At 44.2% G+C, this 15,443-nt stretch overlaps 1 protein-coding gene across 8 annotated transcripts in view; it reads left to right on the top strand.

The window, feature by feature from the left end:
* The first annotated feature begins 1,239 nt into the window (after positions 1–1,239).
* The window catches only part of GFOD2 (Gfo/Idh/MocA-like oxidoreductase domain containing 2), a 38,058-nt gene continuing 23,854 nt past the window's right edge, over positions 1,240–15,443 (top strand). For 3 of the 8 annotated variants that reach the window (XM_027119547.1, XM_027119553.1, XM_027119549.1), the window contains exon 1: positions 1,429–2,034. The gene's annotated coding sequence lies outside the window, so the exon portion shown is untranslated. The other 5 variants (XM_027119554.1, XM_027119548.1, XM_027119552.1 and 2 more) reach the window with 3 other exon arrangements.

Consider the following 15,443-nt stretch of genomic DNA (forward strand, 5'->3'; position numbering starts at 1 on the left):
TGCCTCCTCTGCTCCCAAGGCACCAGGGTTTTAAGCAGAGGAGGCATAAAATAGATTATGCTGCTGTCCACCTGGAGACAAGACTAGAAGCAAAGAAACCATCTAGAAGGACAAGGCCAAACACAAGAAGGCAGGTTTGAGAAATATTTAGGGGATGTTAGCACCACAGGATGAGTGACCGGATGTGAGGGAGATCGGGGTAGCAAGAGACAAGGTAACTGCAGGCTTTTTGTTGGGGTGTAAGGATGGATAATATAGGGATATATTATCCACAAGATAATACAGGGAACAGAAGGGAATGGGTGGTGGCTAAAAGTCACTGGAGTGAGGAGGTTTGCTGGAGAGCATATAAATCTATCTCAGAGAGACAGGTTTCCTGGAACTGGAAAAGGGTTCTGTGACCCAGTAAATAATGAAAACTGTCATGGATGCTCTCAGTGAACATCACCCACTAATTGAAAGCTCTAAAAATCCTGTGTTAAGATGTGTAGCTTAACCCAGCATTTTCCAAACTTACATTACTATAGAATGCTTCCCTCAGGGGCATTTTACAGGACTCTCAGGGAAAAGCTAGTGTAGAGGGAAAAGTGGAGTATTAGATTAAGCACAAATGTCTGGTTCCATAAGTAGAGCCACAGTAAATTCATTTCCCTCCAGACACATTTCCAACATAGCCTGTTTTACACTAAGGCTTACCGGTTTATTTCGCTGCTCTAGCGGACAGTTGGTGAAACAAAGGGTACTCTCGTTACAAAGTGGTGTTTATTTGGGGGGAACTAGGTTCCAGTAAAGAGATCAGGAGGACTGAGGTCACAGTCTTGAAAAGCACTGACTTGTAAGGAACAACCAAAGAACATCCAGAAGAGTACCCCAGACAGGCACGAAAAAGCGAGTCATTAGTCAGAAAGCCGCGAAGTCCGGCGAATTCGAGAGAACTGTCGTTCCGCAAAGATACATCGTTATCCAGCAGCAGACCTTCCTTCTTTCTGGGACAACCAATGCCCACCACACTACTCAGACCCTCCTCGCTCTTGCTGCCGGGCGACAGACCGGAAAGAAGCCTAGGCTGGGAAACCTCTCCGTCTGCCGCCTCCACCGCCGGAAACGAATGACCAGGGCTTCCAGCCAGACTGCTTAACCTCCGCCCCCAACCAGCGAGCATGCGCAGCTCTCGGCCACGGCCCCTCCCTGCGGTGGTCCACCCCCGTCAGGGAGCATGCGCGGACCTCCCGCCGTCCCGCCCCTCCCTTTCCAGACCCCGGTTCCTTAGAAACCAGGCGGCGCGTTCCCGGTGGCTGCGCGCTAGATTCTGGGGCCCGTGCGTCCCCGCCAGCCTTCCTCAAGGAGGGCTGGTGGCCGCCGAGACCCGTCCAGACCCTTGGTCTCCGGTGCGGCGCAGGGCGGGGCATGCCAGTTTGCCAGGTGAGAGGCGGCCGGCGACGGCGGGTGAGGATGAAGAAGGGCATGGCGCGGCGGCGAGCGGGCGCCTGCCGGGCCTCCTCCGCGGCTCGGCGCCCGGGGTCGGAGGCGGGGATACGCAGAGCTGGGGCTGGAGGGGGCCGTTCTAACAGCCAGCGCGGGCTCGGAGTTCGGGGGTCGCTCCAGAGTTCGTCCTCCCGCCTCAGAAATAGGACCTGCAAGTTTGGTCGTAGGATTTTAGAATTTTGGCTCCTGGAAGGACCTCGGCCATAACCCATCCCTTTACCGGACGCGAAAACCTAGGCTCCCCCGCCCTGTGCCGAGCAGAACCCCCTACCTGTGTGAGGACCGACGCTTTGTGGATAAGAATGTGAGGTATGGGAACCTCAGACAAAGGGCTCGTGGGGTAGCTGGTCCATCGTCTTTCAGAATGAGATGGTACTTTTGGGGGATAAATCTTTAAGAAAAGAGCGTTCAGGTGGCAGGTGGGAGAAGGGACACTCCAGAAGGTGCGGTGGCTCTGCCAGTCCCGGAGTGTCCACTGGCCAGATCTCCCTGGGCCTGGTCTACCTTTGAAGCTCAAGAAGGAAGCAGATGGACTTGCGAAGACAAAAGGTGAGGTGAAGTATTCTCAAGGCATTATCAGATGAATGGTGAGGGAGGAAGAGGGGGCCGGGAGATCAGGACTTGCGAATGGTGGTGTGAAGAGTTTACAGAGCATGTAAAGAACAAGACAGGAGTAGAAAAGTTTAAAGCTGCCTTGGATAGATACCAAGGAAGGTTATAAACCTTATTTTTGTTCATTGTTCCCACAGTGTCATGCTGAGGGCAAGACACACGAGGAAGGAAGTAGGTGGCTTTTAGTATCCAGAAACTGGTCGCACAGGGCAGAGGACCTTTGTAAGCTATGGGGCACAGAGGTCTCAGAAGGAAGAGCCCCGAGTCTGTGATCTTCAGGTGAACGGAACAACTGTTTAAATTAGAAAAGACACTTAATGCATTATTGTGATGTGGAGAGATATGGAGAAGATGGTAGTCAGGAAATCTAGATACATTCTTATTTATTTATTTTTGGCTGCCGTTGGGTCTTCGTTGCTGGGCACGGGCTTTCTCTAGTTGCAGAGAGCAGGGGCTCCTCTTCGTTGTGGTAGGCGGGCTTCTCATTGCGGTGGCTTCTCTTGTTGCGGAGCACGGGCTCTAGGTGCACAGGCTTCAATAGTTGTGGCACGTGGGCTCAGTAGTTGTGGCTCATGGGCTCTAGAGCGCAGGCTCAGTAGTTGTGGCGCACGGGCTCAGTTGCTCCGCGGCATGTGGGATCTTCCGGGACCAGGGATCAAACCCTTGTCCCCTGCATTGGCAGGCGGATTCTCAACCACTGCGCCACCAGGGAAGCCCCTAGATACATTCTTGATAAGGAAACTCATTTCCTTCTGAAAAGCTACACCAGGGAACAAGAGTTTTAAGGCCATCCATTTTACAGAAAATGTGAAAAAGTTATTGCTTTTGGACTAGGAGTTTAGAGAATTTATCTGTACCAAGAGCTGAAAATTTTCAGCAGACAGTACTATTGGTAGACACCCACCCCACCCCCACCATTTTACAGCTAAAGATTCTATTGTGAGAGGCTTTCTCTTACCACCTGGTTGTTCTATACCTTTCCTATGGAATGATTGGTCTGGATCTGATCTGTTATTTTTATTTGTTGGGAAAATGCAAATATGTGATTTCTATAGTAATACTAGAACCCGTTCGTAGTAGGATTAGCAATGAAAAAATAAGTACTCCCCCAAAAGACATAAATGTTTGTAATATGGGGAAAAGGAGTGTGTGATTTTTAAAAGATGGTCATCGAAGTCAGTTTGTTGTTAGCTTGATAAAACTAATTATCACTGTGTATTTGACTTTGCTGCAGGGTTGTTGTTTTTTTTACCCCTCAGAGTGATAAGAGAAGATGCATTGAAAGTATGATGATGTTAATAGGTAAAATTAGTTTAAGGAAGAAAGCTTTGTTCTTCCTGTGTCCATAACTATGGCAATTGCGGCTTTGCATTTTATTGACTTTTCTTCCATCTCTGGAAATATTTGTATAAATACCTCAAGAAATAATGGGGTATTATCAGAAGGATACGTAATCTGTGGGGGAACGTTGGCACTGTTAACCAAATCCTGTCAGAAAAGCTTTATGAAAATTATTGTATTCTGTGTAGAAACCCTCATTACTTTAGCATTGGCCCAGATAGAAGACAGACAAGTAGGCCAAAATCAAAGTAGATGGAAGGGAGCAATTACCATCTGTGGCGCTGGATAGGGGGTGGGAGGGTACTTTGAATGTCAGTGCAAATACTTCCTTGAATGAGCATTTGGAGAAAATAGTGCTTAAATGTGGTGAGTGTGCCCCATGGATTTGTGTGCATTATTTTTGCCCCTCTAATCAGAAAGACACTTGTTTTCAGAGGAGAAAGATGCGCACACTCTCAAAGTGTTTCTTCATTGCTATGGCAATGAGACCTTTGACAAATAATTACCTAACATCCATTCCATTTTCTGGGACAGCTGAGCGCAGTTATCAAACCTGGCCTGTAGTAAAGTAATCAACAGTATTTAACAGGCCAACTTACCAGATAAACCAGTAATGCTAGCAGGATTTACTTTCACTGAACTGCTTTTCTAGTTATACAATAAGAGGAGAAATAAAATGGGCACACAGCGTGATCTCATGTAGGAAGTTGTAATACAGAGTTGGTGTTCGGAAAACACAGGAATCAGCGACCACTCACTCAGAAGCAGAAGAGCTCTTCTGATGCCTAACAAGTCACTTGTGTGTTTTTATAATAGGAGGTCCAATTCTAGGATAAATCCACTATTAGAATTGGACAGTGTCTAGAAAAAAATTGGTTGTTTTGCTATATTTGAGAATTCGTTTACAGTATAGTAATAGGACATTATTTTTCTTACATACAAATAAAAGCAGCTTTGTATTAGTAAACTTCAGGACAGCCTAAAAGTCCAAATTACTTGAAAATTTAGATGTCAGGTGTTTTTAAGAGTGGGGAATGAAAGATAGCTGAAATAAGTTTGGGCTCATGAAAATCAGAATGATAAAAGATGCTGAGAAAAACATGAACACAGTAAGACTACCCAGCACGCTAACATTCACTTATGAATTAGCCATTAGGTCAGGAATGAGCTCATTAAAGTACCATGTCTTTAAACCCAGACAAAGGAAATGAGAAATGGAGTAAATATTTCTTTTTCGTGATGATGGGAATGAACACTTAGAAAATAGGATTAAACATTAAGAAGGAAGAGGTGAATGTTCCTGCATTACTTAAATACACTCAAACCCTACCCTTAACACGTGTTCTTTAGTTCCTGCTCTTAGAAGGGGAATTGCAAGTAGTGCCTTTGTCCTAAGTACTGTCGGTTTTCAAGGTTGCCAGTGACAAAATGCCACACTCTTTGGGACCCAGGATTGCCAGGAATTGCTGTGGGGATACCTCAGTCTCCCCACCACCTCTCTGAGCCATTCCCAGAAGCTGCTTCTGTAATGGTTCCTATCTGTCTTCTACTATGAAAGATTAGGAACGAAGGCTTTGAGGAATGGGAACTAAGTACTGAGCACAGTCTTCCTTTCTGGCCTGGGATAACTCTGCTCCTCTCAAACTGTCAGCTCTCAATTTCTCATGAGAATAGATAATCCCAAAATACAACCGGAAACGCTTCTACTTGGCTTTGAGATTTACCATATCACTTTACAACCTCAAAATCTTTATTATTTACTTTCACGATTATATTTTGCTTAGAATGATAATGTTAGGCAAATCATGTAATTTCTGGGCCATAATTTCTTAACCTGTATAATGGTTATAATAGAAAATTGGAAAATGACATAGGTGCCTAACACTAGAGAAAGGAAAAGCTGGTTCATGTAGTCAGTAAAATACCACGTAACCCTTAAAAACTGTCTGTGACGACATGAAAAATGCATGTCAAAATAGTAAGTGAAAAAAAATCAGAATACAAAGTTGTGAATACAGTTGGATTACAAGTACATCAAACAGATGTAAAAACTTAGCAAAAAGGAACATAAAAAGAACACATAGTAATTTTCTGTAATGAGTAAATATTAAAACAAACAAACCAACAAACCCCTCCTGAAAGTTTCTTGCTTGTGTAAAGAATGATACTGAACTTGTTTTCTCTCTGCGAGCCTTCACCCCTTCTTGCTCTCTGACTGTATTAAAAGTGGTGGAGGGAGAACGGTGGCAGGGACGGGGCAGCACTGATGTTTCCTAATTAACTCAGGTGTCATGAACCAAACAGTAGTGCCATTACCTAGGATAATGAATTTACATGTACGTATTTGAAAGGTGACTGTACAGATCTTATGCTGCTTTCTAAGACTGCTATTTCTTTTGGTGCTCGTTGATGAATAGTTTTGACTCTTAGGGTCTCTTTTGGTGCTTGTTGATGGATGGTTTTGTATTATAGCATCTCAAAGCACATTTTAGGATGTTCCACGTGGTTAATGGTTTCTGTAGCTTGGTGATGGTTCCTGCTAGGAAATGGTTATCATCTCAGAGGGGCCTCTCTGGGGGTGGCTCTGGGAGCCTGTGAGATGTGTATTTGTCATCCAGGCATCCTCTCATTGTCAGGGAAATGGGGGATGGTAGAGAGATCAGCTGTACTTCCTGTTACTTTTCAGCCTTTTGCACTCATATTCCTGTGCCAGGTGCTAAGGGGACATAGCTTGCTTTTTGAAGCAATGGGGGAAATGATTGAACATAGTATTTCTTATCTGATCTTATTTTCGAAGCTAAATCATTGTGCTTAAACGGCTGTTTTGGTTCCCCCGACCGAAGGCTTGCTCCTGATCGTAGTAGTTATTCTTTTAAAATTTTTGTCTTTGTTTCTCCTTCCTTCACTGCTTAATATTCCTGATATGCTAAGATTGTTGTCCAAAGAACATTTAAATGCCTTCAAGTAATTTCCAAATTATTATAGGAGTGTTACCAAATACCTTGAAGTGTTAAGTTTCAGGGAGCTGTTATCTCCTTAATACAGTCTTGGTCCTGAAAGAGCTTAGAGTCTCAATAGTGAGGTAAGACATTGAGCATCATTTAAACAATACTCAGAAAATTCTAAAATACTAAAATGAATGGCTATTTTCAGGTGGGCATATCCCATATACACCCTGTATTTTATAACCGGCCTCCTTCATTACACATTAACCAAAAGGAAAACAGGAAAAAGGGGGTGTTATGGCAAAGACTGTCCTGAGATTAGATTATTTTACATCTCAGGTTTAACACAGCTGAGCATGATCATGGCCTAGTTGGTAAGCAGTTTTCCGCATACAAGTCGAGATGTTTGTGAAGGGCACCAGGCATGTCCAGTCACTGGAGAACTACTCAACCTTCCTGGTGACCAGAGGCCATATAACAGAGTTAGAGAACACCGGTCAGGGTTGTTGTGTTCTGGGGTGCCCTAAGAACATCCTACATCCAAAATCTGAAGGAAGGCAGACAGGTAATTCTCTAAAGGGTCTCTTGCTGCCATAGAAATAGCCATTTTCACAGCGACAGGATGCTTGTATCCATATAGAGTGTGGAAAACACAAAGGAAACCTTAGTAAATTAGGTTTGCACATTGAAAAATGTTTTATTATTATAATTAAAAACTCATCCTTTTCTTGGGATTACAGGTAAAACCAAAGTATGTAATATACCTCACTCTAGGGTTGGCTACTTCACATGCATCACAGCCAAGTGTGCTTTACCTCAGCAAAGGCAGAGTCTTTGTCACATGCCTGCCACTCATTGTGTTCCTCTGTCAAATTATTCCTTGGTATTCAACAGTGGGTGTAGCAAGAAATGGAAACTAAGCTCCAGGAACCTGACCTGTCTGGATCACTGCTCTGTGCCCCACCTTCTGGCATAATGCCTGACTCATTGTTGCCCTTACAAATATTAGGGAACGAATGAGGAAAGAACTCTGGTGACTGGATATTGTACCATTAAGTGGAGTGAGGGAGCACAGGAGAAGGAGAGGAAAGATGATTTTGGGTTGGGAGAAGCTGGTAGGTCTCTCGGGTGGGATTTCCAGTAGACACTTAGAAGTATAGAGCCAGTTAAGGACGTTTGCGTGGAGGTCAGAGTGAAGTTGAAGGATTAGATAAAATTGCTCTGTGAGAGAGTAGGGCTGAGGATGGAATTTTCAGGTTGATGTCAGTCTAGAACTCATTCTTAAGGCAATCTTTGAAAAAATAATCTTGCTACTGCCAGACTTTCAAAAGCAATAAGGAATTAATACAGCTGGTAGATAAGTACTTTTTCTTACTGTAATCATCAGCTGAAACTAACTTTCAGATCTAATAATTATCCAGATACCTCTGTGGGTGTTAAATTTACTTCTCCTTTATGACCCAATTTAGCTGACCCTTTTGTACATTGTGTAGTTACACCTCATTAGGCAGGTCATTAGGCCTTTCATTAGTGTCCCTCCTAGGACACTGTGTGGAGGGTAGTGCAGAGATGAGGAACTGGCATCTTTGGCTAGGGCTGGGTATGCTCTCCTGCTCTCTGGTGGCTGCCTAACAGTTTACCTCCGTGTCAGCTTGTAGAAATGGGGGAATAGCATTTCTTTCCTTGGTCCTGTTTGTGTTTTTGCTGTCAGTGAGAAGGCAGCGATCTCTGTCATTGAGTCAGTGTAAGACACTTAAAATAAACAAATCATAGAAAAACTAAACCTTGCCACAGAGCCTTTGGATCGTTGAAACCCAGGGACCAAAGTATTTGTCATAACTCATGCGTAAAACTCAATGCCTGTTTGTTTTGTTTGGCTTTTATTTTTCAATGGAAACATACATGTAGGTAAAGAAACACTTTCACATTTATCTGAAAGCAGTCCTTCAGAAAGCAGTGTTACCCTTTCAGACTATAAGTACAAGCTGGTTCATGGGGAGCTCTAACTGAACTGCAGGTAGTCCCTCTGCTGTGAACATGCAGTTCAGAACTCAAGCTGCATACTTCCCCTGGTTCCTGCTCAGGCTCGGGTGATGAGGTGTGGTTGTCTTCCCTCTTGGGTCCAGCACTGCTATCCACCCAGTGGCAGCCTGTCTACCACAGTGTCTCGATTCCAGGTGTTGGGAGACCCAAAGGAGGGCTGGGGGACAGTTGGACATACCTTTCTAATTAGTTCTTGGTACATGACTGATGGTGAAGGCCACATGGAAGGCTACTTATTTCCCTACCAGTTTCCTGGGTTTTGCAAAAGCAGGATTGAGCTTAAAATTGACCTTTACGTTTAATTTTATCTCCTTTACCATGCTCAAGAATTATGCTCTTATGTTATAGATCCCTTTGCAACTGGATGTTACGTCATGGCACCCCCCTCCTATGGTAATGTTCCACGTATCAGTTCTGGAGCATCATTCAGAGAAGCTTATATTCAGGGAATTCGCTGGTGGTCCAGTGGTTAGGACTCGGCGCTTTCACTGCCGGGGCTTGGGTTCAGTCCCTGGGCAGGGAACTAAGATCCTGCAAGCCCTGTGGTGTGGCCAAAAAAAACAACAACAAAGAAGCTTATATTCTTAAAGATTTTAGAACATATTTTATTTACAGTAGGAAGGAGGGACTTCCCTGGTGGCACAGTGGATAAGAATTTGCCTGCCAATGCAGGGGACACGGGTTCGATTCCTGGTCTGGGAAGATCCCACATTACGTGGAGCAACTAAGCCTGCGTGCCACAACTACTGAGCCCGTGCGCTGCAACTACTGAGGCCAGTGCTTCTAGAGCCCGTGCTCCTCAACAAGAGAAGCCACTGCAAGGAGAAGCCTGAGCACCGCAACAAAGAGTAGCCCCAGCTCGCCACAACTAGAGAAAGCCGGCACGTAGCAACAAAGACCCAACACAGCCAAAAATAAATAGAATTAAATCTTAAAAAAAAAATAAAATAGGAAGGAAAAGAAGAACTTGAGCAGGAAAAACTGTTGCCTTCTAGTCAGTGCAGCTACCACAAAGGCTTTGACCTGACTTCTTGATTCATCTGTTCTCGTACTTATTCATTCATATGCTCATTCCTCAATCATTACGCAGCAGCACCTACTCAGCTTCAGACACTGCTCTGTCCTGGTGACAGCAAAGTGTGAGATGGGCAACGTCTTGACATCATGACAGATCCCAGTGAAGTGTGACGGGCACTGTGAAAGCCAAAGCTCAGGCACAGCTTTTCTGAAGAAGTGGTATTTAACTGGAGCCCTAACAGATCTGAGAAGGAGTTATCCTGAGGAAATAAGAAAAAGAAAAGATTCTTTCAGGCAGAGCAAACAGTTTGGACCAGAATCTCAGAGCAGGACTGAAAGAGTTAGATTTGGTAGTTGCTAGCATGCTGAGTGCAGTGTAAAGGAGAAAGTGGTAAGGTGGAGAGATGGGAAAAGGCCCAACCCACACTGGGGAGAGCCCATGAAGGAATTTGGGCTTTATCTTAGGGTCACTTAGAGGCTGGGGAAGAAAATGGTCAGGTCCATTTCCATCGAGACTCACTCGATGTCTGTTCAGGGAACCAGAGCAGTGGATGAATTCAAGGGGCATTAAGATGTCCAATTGATGGGTTGTAGGGATGGACTGGCTGTGGGGGCAGGAAGGCTTCACTGCAGCCAGAGTGGTTCCTTAGGAACCGGTTAGGTTTGAATCACTATCACTTGTTTGAGTCCACTATCACTTACTTTCCCTTCAGGATTGTCTGTTGGCATTTGACTGAACATAGCCCCTAAGTGCTGGATCACTGTGGTCCTGCAAGCCTCGATTGATTATTTACTTACTTACTTATTTATTTATGTATTTATTTATGGCTGCATTGGGTCTTTGTTGCTGCACACGGGCTTTCTCTAGTTGCGGCAAATGGGGGCTACTCTTCGTTGCGGTGCGCGGGCTTCTCATTGCGGTGGCTTCTCTTGTTTCGGAGCATAGGCTCTAGGCATGCGGGCTTCGGTAGTTGTGGCTCACGGACTTAGTTGCTCCACGGCATGTGGGATCTTCCCGGACCGGGGCACGAACCCGTGTCCCCTGCATCGGCAGGCGGACTCTCAACCACTGCGCCACCAGGGAAGCCCGACAGGTGGATTCTTAACCACTGCGCGCCACCGGGGAAGTCCCAAGGCTTGATTTACAGTGTGCTTCTCTGTTAGAGAGAGGAAACTTGACTACAAGGGGTCTGAGCTAACTGATAAGCTTGAGTCATGTCACGTAGAGGAGTGGTGGTAGTTGGAGAGACAGTTCTGGGTGAGGGCCCCTCTTGACAGGTCAAGTTGTAGCTTAAGACTGAGAGCATCAGCTCATTTTCCTAATCCCAATTGGCAGACAGAGCTATTCTGTTATATGATGCTTTCTTTCCTAAACCATTAAACCAGATTCTGCCCCAGACTATTTAATTAACAATGTAAGTACTCTCTTTATTACATTTGTGAACATATCCCAAGATCATACAGAATTATATACAGTTTTGATGAGTTCAGTATATACGTTTTTGTTTATTGATTAACTACGCAGAAGCAAGGTCTGATATCTTTCATTTTTTTCAGCAAATATTTACTGAGCACCCACTACATATCAGACCTTGTTCTAGGAACTTGGGGGTACAGCAGTGAACAAAACTGACAAAAAATTCCCTTTCCTCAAGGAGCATGCTTTCTAGCAGGAGTGGTAGGATGAGACCAACAATGGGAAGATAAACCTGTTTCTGATAAGACAGCATTTGAGTAGAGACCTGAAGGAAGTGAGGGAATGAGTAAGCCAAATTGATATCATCTGTACAGTAGAGGGAACAGCCAGCGCAAAGGCCCTGAGACAGAGACATACCTGGTATGTTTGAGATACATACAGCAGTGAACCACTGTGGCTGGAGCAGAGTGAGCAAGGGGAAGAGAAATTGGGTATAAGGTCAGAAAGAGGATAGGGTGCAGACAGATCACATAGGGCCTTTTGTAGGTCAGGGGAAGAACCTTGGCTTTTATTATAAGAGAGATGGGAAGCTTGTGGCGCCTTCGGGCAGGGAAGTGGCTTGATCTGACTTACATTTTAATTGCGTCACTCACAGTGCTTTGTTGACAATAGATTGGGGAGCATGGGAAGGGGCAGGGTAGAATCTGGGAGACCAGGTGGGCTGTCATAGTAACACTGGAGAGAGGTGATAGTGACTTGAACTAAGGTGGTGGCAATAGAGTAGTATAGGAAGTGCTTGGATACAGGATGCATTTTGAAGGTAGAGAGCCAGCAAAACTTGTTTTTATGGATCAGGTGAGAAGTGTGAGAGAAGAAGGATCAAAGACTACTCCAAGGTTTTGATTTGAACAGTTGGAAAATTTGTGTTATCAGTTCCTGAGATGAAGCCATTGTGGGAAGAGAGAGTTTGGTGGGGAGAAACATCAGGAGTTTAGTTCTGGACACGAAGTCGAAATGTACATCAGATGGGCGGTTGTTTATACTAGCCTGGAGCTCAAGGAAGAGGACCTGGCTGATAACTTTCGGAGTTGTCAGAGAATAGATAGTATTTAAAGCCATGAGACTGAATAGGATCATCAGTCATGAGCCAGGAGCAATGGTTACCACAGTCGTTATCAGGAGAAACTAGCAGAGAAATGGCCAGAGAGGTAGGACGAAACACAGCTAATGTCACAATCTGTTTTAAAAAATTGGGGGACTTCCCTAGTGTCTTAGTGGTTCAGAATCCGCCTACCAATGCAGGAGACATGGGTTCGAGCCCTGGTCTGGGAAGATCCCACATGCCGCGGAGCAGCTAAGCCCGTGTGCCACAACTACCGAGCCTGCGCTCTAGAGCCCACGAACCACAACTACTGAGCCCGCGTGCCGCAACTACTGAAGCCCGCGCGCCTAGAGCCCGTGTTCCGCAACAAGAGAAGCCACCACAATGAGAAGCCCACGCGCTGCAACCAAGAGTAACCCCTGCTCACTACAACTAGAGAAAGCCCACGCGCAGCAACAAAGACCCAACGCAGCCAAAAATAAAAATAAATAAATTAAAAAAAAATAGTTTGGGGAATTCCCTGGCTGTCCAGTGGTTAGGACTCTGTGCTTTCAACACAGAGGGCACGGGTTCAATCCCTGGTTGGAGAACTAAGATCCTGCAAGCGACATGGCACGATAAATAAATAAATACATACATAAATAGGAAGGGAGGGAGGGAGGAAGGAAGGAAGGAAGGGAAGGGAAGGGAAGGGAAGGGAAGGGAAGGGAAGGGAAGGGAAGGAAAGGAAAGGAAGGAAGAAAGATAGGAAGATTGATTGAGGGCCCAACTCAATAACTAGGGTCCTGGCCTCATCACTGGCCACAATGCTTTATTTTAGCGTATTTTATATTAAGATACAATTACTGAAAAAATTCATCCTCAGAAAAATCTAATTCCCAAACAAGCCCCTTGGTACTGGCCCCTTGGAATGTGTCTGAGGGGCCAGAGGCCTGCGGCAAAGTCTGAGGAGGGATGCCCTAAGGGTGCACAGCTCTCAAAGCCTGCTGCTGCTGGGGAGTTCCAGCTGTGGGCTGGTTATGGGGTGTGTGGGGGGGTGGGAGCTGAGCTAGCCACCCTTGTGGTGTGCTAACCTTATTGCCCAACCTGTACAGCTACAACCACAAACTGTTACACATTATTTCTCACTTATAGCCATCATTAACTTCACCTGCCTACGGCGATACCGGAGAAGAACTCCTTTCTGAACCCTCACTTCCTTAGTATGAGTTGTTCGTGAGTGGTGAGGACTTGCCTAACACCCACAGCTCAGCAGCTCATCCAGTGTGATGTTGGCTAGGGAAAAGTGCCCTCTTCAGATCCTCAGCAAGTGCCGAGACTTAGTAGATCATTGGCCTTAGCTTGGCTTCAGCCATTTTCTCCATACAGTCATCCCTCAGTACCTCTGTGTGTGTGTGTGTGTGTGTGTGTGCGCGCGCGGGGGTGGGGGTGTGGTTCCAGGACCCCTATGGATACCTAATACGCGCATGCTCAAGCCCCTTATATAAAATGGCATATAACATACATCCTCTCATATGCTTTATATCATCTCTAGATTACTTAAAATACCTAATACAATGTAAATGCTATGTAAATAGTTGTTAATACAATGTAAAACTATGTAAATAGTCACTGGTGTGCAGCAAATTCTAGTTTTATGTTTTGGAACATTTTGGTATTTTCTTTTTTTTTTTTAATAGATCAATGGTTGGTTGAATCTGAGGATGCTTAGATACAGAGGGCCAACTGTATTGGTACCAAAAGTATTCTTACACGGTTTTTGTTTTGTTTTAAAGGAAAGAGACTTTTAATTCACACATGTCCATTTAATTTGATTATAGATGAAATCCGCAGGGTGCAAGTAGGTTGTTCTATACCCTTAGACACCACTTATGGTGGTTAAAAATTGAGGTATAATTTACATACAATTAAATGAACAGATGCTAAGTATTCAGTTTGATGAGTTGTGACAAATATATCCCCATGTAACCACAATGCAACACAAGATATAGAGTATTTCCACCATCATTCGTTTCCTGGTGCCCCTTTCTGGTCGGTTCCACACCTCTCTCCTCCACACCCCAACCTGCCAACCACCACGCTACCACTTCTGACTACTGTCATTAATAAGTAAGGTTTGCCTGTTCCTGTACCTCAAATAAATGGAATCCTACAGTATGGGGGGTTTTTTGGTGTATGTGCCTAACATCTTTCACTCAACATAATATTTTTAAGATTCACACATGTTGTTGCATATATTAGTAGTTCATTCATTTTTACTGCTTTTCTGTATTCCATTGTATGCCTATACCATAATTTGTTTATCTAATCTCATTCATAAACATTTGGGTTTATTACCAATGTGGGGCTAAGATGAATTAGGACTGCTGAGAACGTTTTTTGTGGACGTATGTTTTCATTTTCTTGGGTAAATATCTACGAGTGGAGTTGCTGTGTCATTGAGTTGATATATGTTTAACTTTAGAAGAAAACGTCAGTTTTCCAAAGAGACTGTACTATTTTACACTGCCACCAACAATGTATGAGAGTTGTATTTGCTCCATATCCTCTCCAAACTTTGGGATTGTCAGTTTTTTTTTTTCTTTGCCATTCTAGCAAGTATTTTGAGTATCTCAGCAGTGGTTTTAGTTTGCATATGCCTGATAACTAATGATACGGAGTACCTTTTCATGTGCTTATTGACTTTTCCTGTATCTTTTGTGTGAAGCAATCAAAGTCCTTTGACATTTAAAAAAAATCAAGTTGTTCATTTTTTCATCATTGATTTGTAGGATTTCTTCTGCATACAAGTCCTTTGTTACGTATGTGTTTGGCAAATATTTTTTGCTAATCTGTGGCTTACCTCTTTATTTTTTTAGTGGAGTCTTTTAATGAGCAGAAATTCTTTAAATTTTTGAAAACCAGTTTATCAATGGGTTAATCCTTTTTGTGTCCTGTCCAAGAAATCTTTACCTATTCCATGGCCTTGAAAATGTTCTCTGATACGTTTTTCTAGAAGCTTTATGGTTCTGGCTTTTACATTTAGGTCTTTGATTCATTTTGAATTGATTTTTGTGTACACAGTGAGAAATGAAGGGTCAGGTTTTTTGTTTGCCATATGGAAATCTAATTGTTCCAACACCATTTTTAAAAAATTAATTAATTAATTTATTTTTGGCTGTGTTGAGTCTTCATTGCTGCGCGTGGGCTTTATTTAGTTGCGGTGAGCGGGGGCTACTCTTTGTTGGTGGTGCGCAGGCTTCTCATTGCAGTGGTGTCTCTTGTTGCGGAGCACGGACTCTAGGCGCATAGGCTTCAGTAGTTGTGGCTCGCAGGCTCCAGAGTGCAGGCTCAGTAGTTGTGGCTCACAGGCTTAGTTGCTTCGCGGCATGTGGGATCTTTCCTGACCAGGGCTCGAACCCATGTCCCCTGCATTGGCAGACTGATTATTAACCACTGCGCCACCAGGGAAGCCCACAACACCATTTTTTTTTTTTTGTGG

The sequence above is a fragment of the Aethalodelphis obliquidens genome, unplaced genomic scaffold (assembly GCF_003676395.1).
Source record: "Aethalodelphis obliquidens isolate GAN/ISIS:26980383/991018 unplaced genomic scaffold, ASM367639v1 scaffold20, whole genome shotgun sequence".
NCBI lineage: Eukaryota > Metazoa > Chordata > Mammalia > Artiodactyla > Delphinidae > Aethalodelphis > Aethalodelphis obliquidens.